Source organism: Ambystoma mexicanum, chromosome 7q, assembly GCF_040938575.1.
Source record: "Ambystoma mexicanum isolate Mex_15411 chromosome 7q, UKY_AmexF1_1, whole genome shotgun sequence".
NCBI classification, from domain to species: domain Eukaryota; kingdom Metazoa; phylum Chordata; class Amphibia; order Caudata; family Ambystomatidae; genus Ambystoma; species Ambystoma mexicanum.
This window is the reverse complement of record NC_090941.1, coordinates 652,929,322-652,941,512: the sequence shown is the minus strand read 5'-3', so window position 1 is coordinate 652,941,512 and position 12,191 is coordinate 652,929,322. Positions and strand designations below refer to the sequence as shown.

Here is a 12,191-nt window from a genome sequence, read left to right as displayed (position 1 = left end):
CTCATTTATCTAGTAAAAATCGACCATATACCACGATGGCACACCACATTTTTTGGCTTCATTACACAGGGCAAGCTTTGACTCCCTGGATCAGTGCTGTTCACACCATTTGTCCTTCTAAATATATGTTTAACAATCTTATTTTATAATAAATTTGCAAGAGAAACCGACAGAAATCAAGCCGTACGCGGAACCACTACACACATTAACACACAATGCAATTCTTGGAATGTTAGCCTATTGTTCTGACTGGACAATCTTCAAGCTAGAAGAAACAGTTTAGCCCATAGAATGGTTTGCATAATCCTGCATTTTAGGTCCACCAGAGCAAGAGCCTGACAAGCAAAACGGAAGCAATTATCTTCAGGTGTGTAAAGAGGGAGAGAAACATGCAAAGTTTAATTCCCAAAAGTAACAAACATCAATGAAACACACACTTTGTAAAGGTTATTCCTAGGTCCAAGTTCATTAAATTAACATTTCAAGTAACTTGTGTTCTCACATTAACAACATTTTTCAATTGCACAACTTCATGTTCTAAAACCTGTATAGACCTTTTGAGTGGTCATTATAACATGGGATAACGGCACTTCGAGCACTCAGCTTCGCCTTGGCCAATTATATATGGTATGATAGTTTATGTATATAGCGACTATACACAATGTGTTTCAAAGCACTTCAAGGCAAGGTAGGGTAAGGGAGGGAACAAGGGAAAATAAAATGACATTCTTACAGGCCATGAACAGTATGGCTGTGAAATGAACTATTGTACTCGGCCTGATGACATTTCAGATAGTGCAAGAGCTAAGACATAGATAAGTAGGGGGGTGGGGGGGGGGACAAGGAGGAGCGGGAAGAAAATGGAAACACACAGACGACTACCGTACTAGGCCTGACAACATTTCTGGTAGAGCCGGAGAAAATAAAGGTGAGGGAGGGCAGGAACAAAAAAACGGGCAGGGGATTAGCCTGTGATAATGACCACTCTCAGTCTGCAAGGCTTAAGCATAGCTTGTAGAATGGTTCTTATAGCCCACAGATTGTTTGGAACACTACCTCTCAAGGCTACCAGCCGCAGGGGTGTACCCACAGCAAACTCCCTGCAATCACCATGCCGGGTTATGTACTACATCCACCTAGCAACTTTTAAAAGCAACACCGGTTATCACTTTTGAGACCCCCCTCTGCCAGGTGTTATGGGCCCGTAACATTCATTGCTCGCTGTCCTTTCACTTGTTCAAGGCACATAACTCCTAGTACAGCCCTCAGGCAGGTTCTTTAAAGCTTAATTAGGACATGGATTCCGGAATGGACATCTTTTCAGCGAATAAGAATGCATCCTAATCTCCGATACAGACCCCCATTTTAAGTTGAGCTGCAGCCCAAGAAGCAGTAGAGAAACAATGGTCTTCAACTATGTAAGCAAATGCAGTTCAATTCCTCAAAGCATGAAAAACATTAAATGGCTAAGGTTTCTCACTAGTTTCATAGTCCATAAATAATCATTACAAGTTACTTGTGTGACCTAGCCGTTTCCCCACACATTAAAAGCATTTTCCACTTTAACTGCACAGCCCTGTGTGCCAATACCCTTATAGTTTGTGAAAGCTGTCATTGCTTGACATAATGGCCCTTCCCCAACTTAAACCCTTGGCTTCACCTCGGACAATAACTTTAGACGTGTCATTTTCCTGCAATAATGTCCCCCCTCCCCCTCAGTCTAGGCAGCTTAATTAGTCCTCTTCACATGTGTACCATATCGCCGTCATTAGTATAAAAAGCATACCCTTCTAGCATCCTTTGCTAAATTGCTGTATGAGCACTTCTATGAAAGTCTATAGCTCAGCGGGTTGAGCGCTCGCTGCTGCGATCTGAGCGTGATCTGCAGGTTGCAGGTTCGAATCCCAGCATGGCCAACTCAGCCTTTCATCCTTCCGAGGTCGATAAATGAGTACCAGTTTCGGTTGGGTGATATTGTATGTAAATATGTGCTCTGTAAAACGCTTTGGATTAGGGCGCTATATAAATAACACATCCTTATCATTAAAGAAAGGAACAAGTTACTTACCTGTAACTGTTGTTCTCCAGCATGGGTCTGGCATGGATTCACATGCTCATGAATATTCCCCGTCGTCAGGCTGGGAATCCTCGGTAAAGAAAAAACCAGTATCAGTTTCGTTTCTGATCTGTCTTTCGTAGTAACAACCAATCACTGGTCTCTGCGTCATACTGACCACAGCCAATGACTGCCCTCTACCTAAGCACCGCCTCTGGCAGCCATCTTCAGATTTGGAAGCACGTGAAGTGGCAGTATGACCAAGTGAAGAGCCGCAGAGGGGTAGGCGGGAGGGTTCGCATGTGAATCCATGCCAGACCCATGCTGGAGAACAACAGTTACAGGTAAGTAACTTGTTCCTTCTCCAGCATGGGGTCTGGCATGGATTCACATGCTCATGAATAAAGAATACATAGCAGTACACACATGCACAACCACGGGAGGTGGCAAAGGCTCAACATTAAGCATCACATCAACTCAACATTAAGCATCTTACCTCCTCACCAGGCTCACCTCAGGCGAACAGGTTGCGCAGCACTGCTTGGCCGACCCTGGACTCCTCCCTGGAATCCCGGTCGACGCAGTAGAATTTCGTGAAGGTGTGCGTCGACCTCCACGTAGCAGCCCTGCATATGTCCAGCAGGGGCACACCAGATAGGAACGCCGTGGTAGCTGCGATCGCTCTGGTGGAATGGGCTCTCGGACGGCCAGGCAGCGGTCGGTTTGCCAACCGGTGACAGTACATGATACAGCCGGAGAGCCATCTGGAGATGGAAGCCTTCGAGAGAGCCTTCCCCTGATTGACAGGTCCAAAGTTCACAAAGAGTTGTGACGTCTTCCGAAAACCTTTCGTGCGGTCCACGTAGAACTTCAGCGCTCTAGCTACATCCAGCGAGTGCAAAGTCCTCTCAGCCGGCGACGAAGGCGACGGGAAGAACACAGGTAACACCAAGGGTTTGTTGAGATGAAAGTCCGACGGTACCTTGGGCATGAAGGAGGGGTGCGTCCTGAGCACTACCCTCGTGTCGTGGAAAGTCAAGTACGGGGCCTTGCAGGAAAGGGCCTGGATCTCTCCCACTCGTCGTGCGGAGGTGATGGCCACGAGAAAAGCTGTTTTCCACGATAGAAACTTCAACGGGGCCGAGTGCAGAGGCTCGAACGGAGGTCCCATGAGCTTGGTCAGCACCACGTTGAGCTCCCACGCCGGGGCCGGAGCCTTCACCGGCGGGAACGATCTGAACAGTCCCTTCATGAACTCTTTCACCAGACGATGAGACCACAAGGACGTCCGGCCCGTGGTTCTGGTGTATCGGGAGATCGCAGCAAGATGAATCTTGATGGACGCGTGTGCCAGACCAGCTTTGGCCAGCGTCAGCAGGTACGGCAGCACTTGGGGAGCCGTAATCCGTAGAGGGTTAATCTTCTGTGCGTGGCACCAGACAGAGAACCTCTTCCATTTGTGTCCGTAGCATTTAAGAGTCGAGGACGCCCTGGCCTTTGCAAGAACCTCTCTGCAATCGGCCGGTATGTCGTATCCTCCAAACTCTAGCGCTGCAGGAGCCAGGCCTGCAAGTTCAGCGACTTCGGGTCGTGGTGGAGGATGGCGCCTCCTTCCCTGGAGAGTAGATCCGCGTCCGCCGGCAGCTTGATTGGCGGGGACGCCGATAAGTCCAGAAGGTCCGGGAACCATATCTGCCTCGGCCACGCAGGTGCGACGAGGATCATCCTGCACCGTGACCTCTTGAGCTGGTTGACGAGCCGGATTAGCAGAGGCAAGGGAGGGAACGCGTAGAGGAACAGGCCCTCCCAGGGGAACGAGAAAGCATCGCCCATGCTCCTCGTCTGGGGAAACCTGCTGGCGAACCTCCGGCACTTGGTGTTCGTCGCCGTCGCGAACAGGTCGATCTGGGGTGTGCCCCACCGTCGGAAGAGGCGATCCACCAGATCCTGCCGTAGTTCCCACTCGTGGCACGAGCGCAGCTCCCTGCTGAGTGAGTCGGCGATGGTGTTTTTTATCCCTGCCAGATGAAACGGCACCAGAAGAATCCCTTGGGCGACGGCCCAATGCCACAGGTCCTGCGCCTCCTTGGACAGCGCTGGGGACCTGGTTCCGCCCTGTTTCCTGATGTAAAACATGGTGGTGGTGTTGTCGGTGAAGATCCTCACCACCTTGCCCTTGAGGGACGGAAGGAAGGACCTGAGGGCCCAAAACACTGCACGGAGCTCCAGGACGTTGATATGCAGGGACTTCTCCGTCGGGAGCCAGAGTCCCCTTGCATGCAGATTTTCGGTGTGCGCTCCCCACCCTTCTAGGGAGGCATCCGTGGTCACAGTCACCTGGTGGGCTGGGGTCTGGAAGTCCATGCCCGCCGTCAGATGCGCGCGGGTGCCCCACCACCGTATCGCTCGTCGGAAACTCTCGTCGAGCTTGATCCTTTCCTCGAAGCTGCCCGTCGTCTGGATCCAGCGCGCATCCAGGAACTCTTGCAACGGGCGCATCCGGAGCCTGCACATGGGAATGAGGTAGATGCAGGAAGACATCATCCCGAGGAGGGACTTGATGGACCTCACCTTGGCCGCGTCGGCCACCAACATCCGTTGCACCTTGCCCAAGATGGTCCTGGTCCTCTCCTCCGACGGGGAGGCCAGAAGGGACACTGTGTCGAGCCTCGCTCCCAGAAACAGTGCGACTTGCGCGGGCACCAGGTGGGATTTGGCGTAGTTCACGGAGAATCCCAGGTCCGTGAGGAGTTGGACGGTCCTTGCCGTGTGGACCACGGCGAGCTCCCTCGTCTTGGCGCGGATGAGCCAGTCGTCCAGGTAGGGGTAGACGTGAATCCCCTCGCGGCGCAGCTGCGCCGCCACCGGTGCGAGGCACTTGGTGAAAACCCTGGGTGCCGACCGTAGTCCGAAGGGAAGGGCTTTGAACTGGTAATGACGCCCTTGGACCACGAATCTGAGGAATTTTCGGTGCCCCTTTAGGATGGGAATGTGGAAGTAGGCATCCTCCAAATCCAACGACGATAGGAAGTCTCCTTCCTCCAGCTGACCCAGGACGTGCTGGAGGGTGACCATCCGGAACTTCTGCGCCTTGATGAACTTGTTCAGGCGTCGCAGGTCCAGGATGGGGCGCCATCCTCCCGTCTTCTTCTTCACGAGGAAGTAACGCGAGTAGACTCCGGAGCCCCGAAGCTTCTTTGGGACGAGTTCGATGGCGCCCTTTCTGAGCATCGCCTTTACCTCCAGGAGAAGTTGAGGGACGTGAAGTTCTTTCCTGGCCACGGGGGGGACGCGCGGGCACCTTCTTTGAAACTCGAGCGCGTGGCCCCGGGCCAGGGCGTCCAGCACCCAACGGTCGGTGGAGATGGACTCCCACACGCTGACGAAGCCCGCCAGCCGGCCTCCCACCGGGGTGCTTCGGTGGGGGCCCGACCCCACGGCCGGTTCAATCCTGCTTGGACGCGGCCTTGCCGCCTTGGCCTCCTTGGCGACGACGGCGGGGTCCGCCAGACTTGCCTCGTCCTCTGTAGGCCTCTTGCGACGACGAGCGGGCCGCTTGACGGTAGGAAGCGAAACCGCCGCCGGAACCTTTGGAGGCGCCCTTGCCTCCGCCGCTCCGAAAGGGCGTCCGCCGTTGCTGCAGTACTCCAAGGGCCCGGGCCGTCTCAGTATCCGCCTTGATGGCCTGAAGGGAATCGTCCACTGTCTTCCCAAACAGGTTGTTCCCGTCGAAGGGCATGTCCCGGACCCTGGTCTGGACGTCCTGCCGAAAGTCCGTAGCCTTGAGCCATCCACGACGTCGAAGGCAAACGCCGTTGCCCATCTGGCGGAACCCAGTGTCGGCGATGTCCGTCGCCACGGTGATGGCGTGGTCCGAGGCCACCTCACCTTCCTGCAGGATCTCAAGGGCCTCCGCCCTCTTGTCGTCCGGCAGAAAATCCAGCAGGGGAGCTATCTTGTACCAGAGTTCCCTGTCGTAGCGGGCCACGATAGCCAAGGCGTTGGCCGCTTTAATCGTCGTCGCCGCCGACGAGATGACTCTACGTCCCATGGCATCCAATTTCTTTCCCTCGCCGTCCGGCGGGGAAGTCGACGTGGAGGCCGCACCCCCCCCCGCTTTCTTCCTGGCTGCCGCGGAGACGACGGAGTCCGGGGTAGGCTGCGCCCGGAGGCATAGGGGGGCCGAGTCCGGGACCTGGTACTTTTTCTCGTACCGGTCTCTTTTCGCTGGCGTCGTGGAAGGGTTCTTGAGGAGGGAAAGGCCCTCATCCCAAATGTCGTCCAACAGAGGCACTGCGAGGACCGTCTTCCTCTTGGCCTCGCGCCGTTGGTAAAGGAAGCCTTCCTTTTTCTTCTCCTCAGGGCAGAGTTGGAAAAGCTCGGATGCCCTGGCGATCATTGAGTGGAACGATCCAATCTCGTCGGGCGGAGAAGCCCTGGTGGGAGGCGACGACGGAAAATCCTCGTCGTATGCCTCGTCGTCCGTACCCGTCGCTGCCGTGTCAGTCCCCGTATCATCCCCTCGGGTGGACGGGGAGGAGGGCTGGACGGGGCGCGACGGTTGAAAAGGAGGCGGTGGATGGATCCTTCTTTTCTTGGTAGGGGGAACACCAGAAGGTCCCGGTTCTGGATCCCCCGACGGGAGAGGTTCCTCCGTCGGTAACGGTAGTCTCGTCCTTATCTCGGAGCATAAGGACTGTATAGCCAACAAAATGGCCGCTGAGTTGTCTTGCGGCGCTGGCAGAGGGGAATCCGACGGGCGAGCAGGGGCCCCGTCGGTATCCTCGACGATGTCGTCGTCGTCACCTGCGTCGGGGCCCATTCCGACGGGCTGGTCTTGTTCCACGCCTAGGCCGTGGCTTAAGACCTCGATCAGCTCCTCTTCTGAGGTTGAGGCCGAATCTACGACGACGCCCTGCCCCCCCTTCTTCTTCCCCACGGAGGGTTTCACGGGGGTCCTATCGATGGGCACGAAAGAAGACTCCCTCCGAGGAGGCAGGGAGATTCTGGGCCCCGAGGCCGCCACCACTGGTGCAGCCTCCACAGGCTGGGCCAGGGCCGCCGCGACCGTTTCGATAGAGGGCTTGGTCGAATGGATCAAGGCCTTCACCACCTTAGGTGCGCTCACCGCCTTATCCTTGAGGGAGGGGGCACTGCCACGCTCCTCCTCTGCCTTAGAGCTCGACCGGGGCCTCTCCAGGAGCTTCGCCGGGTGCTCGGCCTTCCTCTTACCCGACCCAGAGCGTTGGCTCGTAGTTGATGGTGCCGGGGAGGGTGCGCCCTGCCTGGCGCCCGTAGAGCCCGACCGTTCGGCGCTCCCGGTGCCAGCGGACTCGCGGTGCTTGGCCTTATGTTGGGCCCCCGTCGCCGGGGCGCCCTCAAAGGTCTTAGAAGACCGCTCAGATTTCTTCTTCTTCTCGCCAGACGGGCTCTTACCCTCCAGCCGGCTGGCGAGACGTTGATGGCGGTCCTTCATGGTCCGTTCCGACATGTTGCCGCAAAACGCACAGTCCTTCTCCACGTGCGTCTTGTCCCCATGAAGGCAGTAAAGGCAGAAAGAGTGTTCGTCCTCCTTGAAGACGTTCTGCAGCTGGCATCCAGGGCAGGCCCTGAACAGCTTTCCGGGCGTCGAGCTTCCCTTCTCCTGGGCCATCTCCGAGACCGGGCCTGAGAAGCTTCTGGAGTCCTCCGAAGTGTAGCTCGACGAAATCTTCACCCTTGAGGGGCACAGATGAATCCGACACGGGTCCCCGTTGATCGGATGTAGGATCGGTGGAGCTTGAGGCTCTTTTGACCGAAAGAATCGAAGTTTTTGTGAAAAAGCGCGAAAAAAATAGCACTAACGCTCGAGAGCAATAGCACGAGGATCCCAACACATGAACGTGCGGTAAAAATCTGAAGATGGCTGCCAGAGGCGGTGCTTAGGTAGAGGGCAGTCATTGGCTGTGGTCAGTATGACGCAGAGACCAGTGATTGGTTGTTACTACGAAAGACAGATCAGAAACGAAACTGATACTGGTTTTTTCTTTACCGAGGATTCCCAGCCTGACGACGGGGAATATTCATGAGCATGTGAATCCATGCCAGACCCCATGCTGGAGAAAATCATAGAAGAAATCTTTTTAAAGTTATCAGCTGCCTCCAAGGGGGCTCCCAGCCTGGTATCCAGTTACAAAGAAAAATTAGAGAAGCACATTCTGTTGACGATAATGCGGTCCCTAGACTGCTGATACAACGGTATCACTAAGACTGCAAATTCCACTCAACACATGTAGCCCCAAAACTCTGTACCCAGTCTCTAAGTTGTCCGATGCAATCACAATCCAAGGGGAGTCTGTCCTTTGGGACAGCACCTACCCTACCAAAAATGCAAACACGATTTCAGAAACATTGCTAAACGAGTTTAAGAATAGAACAACTAAGTGACAGTTTGTTTACATCTAGTGAAAAACAGAATTCCCTAGCTCAAACTGAGATTTATTTATATTAAATTTTCCATGTATAAGGCGCACTAAACCCAAGGGCATCAAGGTGCTGTTACATGACCAGTTACTCATAAGAAATGTACATTAATAGATCAGACAAATTTCGTTTGACCGATTCCAAAGGGACGAGTTTTTAATGATCTCCGTAAGGTCCAGTATGATTGCCCAGCTCACATTACCACACTAAGGTGAATGCATTTAAATATGGCGTCTGATTAACAGATGCCAGGCCTAAAACAAAACAACTGACTGCTTTCATTGGCTGGAGTGCTGTGACCCCCTAACCGATCTGAACATGGGTACGGTTTTAAAAAAGTATGGAAAAGTCTACCTGCCGAAATGTTTGCTTATATCTAGTGCCTTGGTTTCACTGTTTCCGTAAATCAAAATCTTTTGTTCCTTCCCAATGTTTAGGATACCTTACAAAGCTTGATTAATTTTGATGGCAACTGGTGAGCAAGCCACTTTAAATGTTGCATGCAATTTTGCAGGCGAAACTACATTTTCAAGTGCTCGTTTTTTCATCTGAAAATCTTCTGCAATAATTACTGTTCTTAACAGCGGCAGGCACCTCGCATAAAACTTTGTCAGGTGTGAGCTGAATACTTAACAGCTTTTGCATCTGTAGATCTAGCAAAGGCTTGTATCTGGAATTTTAACAAATTTAGATTTCTACATGTTTTCATTTATTTGCACACCCTTTCTTTTAACTCATGCGGTGGTCTCTCATATCCCTTATTGGCCTCTTAAGTTTCACATCCTGTAGTCTAACCCTTTGTTATGTGTCAATGTATATTTTGGGGCACTTTCGAAATTGGATTTGAAAATCCTGTTTCACATTCAGGGACTTCTTAATCATTTTGGAGACCATGCAGAAACTCCTGCTTTGTGATCTGTTGCATCATCCACGCTGGCCCATCCCAAGTTTAGGAAAGGGGTGGGGGTAGAGTTTTTTTCTGCTGCTAATGCCATTTTCTCCGCAGGCTTTGAACGAAAGTAAGTGTCACATGCAAAGGTTTATTGACATCCTCAAAACATGACAGTTCAGTAGAACGTGCAAATGAAGTCGAATTGTGCGGAGGGCCTATTATCCTGGTTGACCATGCTGCTGTTGGAGATACGTGGGGTCCTGTGTGCCAAGGCATTATGAAAGCTAGCATGAAGTCATTACATATTTTTGGCAGAACGGCGCAAACTCCTTTCAGAGTGGTGCAATTTGGCAGTTGGTTCTAAGGCTTTCGTGGTGAATGGTTCTTGTTCTGGGAACTTCAGGTGCCCATTATTTTGTTGGAACTAGCTGGATATCGGGTCGGTCTTGGGGAGATCCCCCTCTATTTTTAATCAACCATTTCTGTTGTGTGAAAGGTTTCTCAGACCCCCTTTGAGCGTTTTCTCACATGCCCTGGTAGACAAACTGAATCCCTGGGACTCCAAGCAAGATTCACAATGTGACCTGAATTATAAGAAGTTAAGGTTTACAAAGTGATGATAAAATGAATGACACCTTACTCCCTAGGCACCTCGCCTAAAGTCAGGCATATTCCACACCTGGTCAAGGAATACCATAGGCAGAGACGTTTGCCATTCCAAAAGCAGTTTTCATTCTCTCGGTTTGCAACACCATCACAAGTCCACTCACCCCCATTTGCACCCAGTAACGTTCCAGTCACACCTTACCATGTCCCCCCCCCCCCCCCCCCAAACCGCAGGCTTAGACAACACCCATTCCAAGGAAAGAGACCCATATAGGAAGGAAATATACACAATAGGAAAAAAGCTTGCAGGTTTAGAAACTTTTTAGATAAGTAGTCTTTCACTGTGACGGGATCACCGCTTTAAAATGTTATTTTTCCAGCACATGCTTGATTTTAAACGAGGTCATCCAGATAAGTAAAGAGTATGAAATGGACCATGGCCAAAAAGTCAGAGTTCTCACTTTACAGCAAAAGTGAACACAAAAGAAAACTATTCTGTGACAACTAGCATCTTGACGTTCTTTCTAAAAATCTTTACTATTTTCAGATTTGTTTTCAATCTTGCTTAAAAAAGGGCACATCCAAATAGCTACCGTCCTCTCCCTCATTAGAAATCCCTTTTGCCAGAGTTCGTTGTCTGCACTCTTATTTTTCCATTTCTTACAGCGCTTGCACTATTTGTTTATTGTACCAAATTTGGCACAAAAAAAAAAAAAAAACACATCACGCAAGGGTCACCAATCCAACTGAAAACAGACAAAAGACAAGCAGATTAAAAACAGAAGATCGGTAAAGTGGTTACTACAAAAAGACAAAAAACAGGAACGAGGTTCACTGGTCGGCATCCAAAAGTAAGAAACCGAAGTGAGGATGCGAAAGACTAACCAGTTCGAAGGCAGAACGGCAGACCGAAAAGGGATCAGGATGAAGCACACACATCAGGAAAAGTGTACAAGATAAAAAAAAGGCATGTATATGCAGAGTGTCACCATTACAAAAATGTAAAAATTTAACTCTTTTTAAAAGGTTACCTTGCACATTTTTATAAGCCAACCCAAAGACTTTATCAAAAGTAAACAGACGGACTTTTGCAGTCAACAACAGCAGTCTCACTCTGATGTTTTTCTTTTGCATTTTGACCTTTGACCATGGAATCACCACTAGCAGGGTATTAAATGTTGAAAATGTCAGACCCATGTAGGTGTTTGTCGAGCAACAGCATGAGAGCAATACTGCAATACAGTATTGTACTATTTTTGCTAAGAACACTACAGCAGATATGGGCAACTGCCATAAGCATAGCCACACTCACTTAGCAAGATAGCAATGCCGGACGGGGACATCATGCTTTCTACTTTGCCCTTATCTTACAAACGTCTGCTCAACGACTAGTACTTATTGATTGAACCCACTGTTCTTTTCCACACATTTTAAGCAACCATTTAAAGACTGTTCAGGGAGCCCGACAATTATGATCCGACATTGGTAACCTGCTGAAATCTGGTATTTTCGCAATTAACTAGAAGGGAACCATCTCACAAACTAAACTAAACTGTAAGCACTTGCATGGCTGTTTGAGCTGATAAGACTCCAGTAGTAGCCTAGCCTTCATAATTTCTAAATCTGCAGTTGAAAGTGTAAGCGAGGCAATAACAATAAACAAGCCCTCTATCCATTTTAGTGTAACATGTCTTATTCTTATTTTACAGGTAATGACAAGTTGAAGCAAAACCATATTTAGTGGTATGAAAAGAATGAATTGCACGTGTAATTCTGTTTTAATTACTGTATGTTATGTTACTGGGCATTTGTATAGTGCCTTTTACCATTGGTATGATTCCAAAGCGCTGTGCGTTGAACGCCCTCGGGGACCGCAGTACAGGTCAGTAGAGAGTAATGTAGCAAAACGTGCTTGGGTGTACTCGGTATGTGTGCAGCCAGTGTGCAATAAGTGGTGTGTGGATGCATACTAGTGCTGGCTGTCAGGTGGTGGTTGTTTGAGATCAGTAGAATGTGTGCAGCAAGACCAATGGACTTCCGATATATTTGAAAATGAAGTTACGTGTGCAGCTAGGCCAATTACGAGGGGTGTAGCTGCGTTCTAAAGACTGTTGAGGTGAATGTGTGCAAGTATGTGTGCAGCTAGGCCAAATTAATCGAGGGGTGTAGCTACAT

At 50.6% G+C, this 12,191-nt stretch overlaps 1 protein-coding gene across 4 annotated transcripts in view; it reads right to left on the bottom strand.

The window, feature by feature from the left end:
- SLC7A1 (solute carrier family 7 member 1) overlaps positions 1-12,191 on the bottom strand; it is a 552,639-nt gene that overhangs the window by 99,835 nt on the left and 440,613 nt on the right. The window lies entirely within an intron of this gene.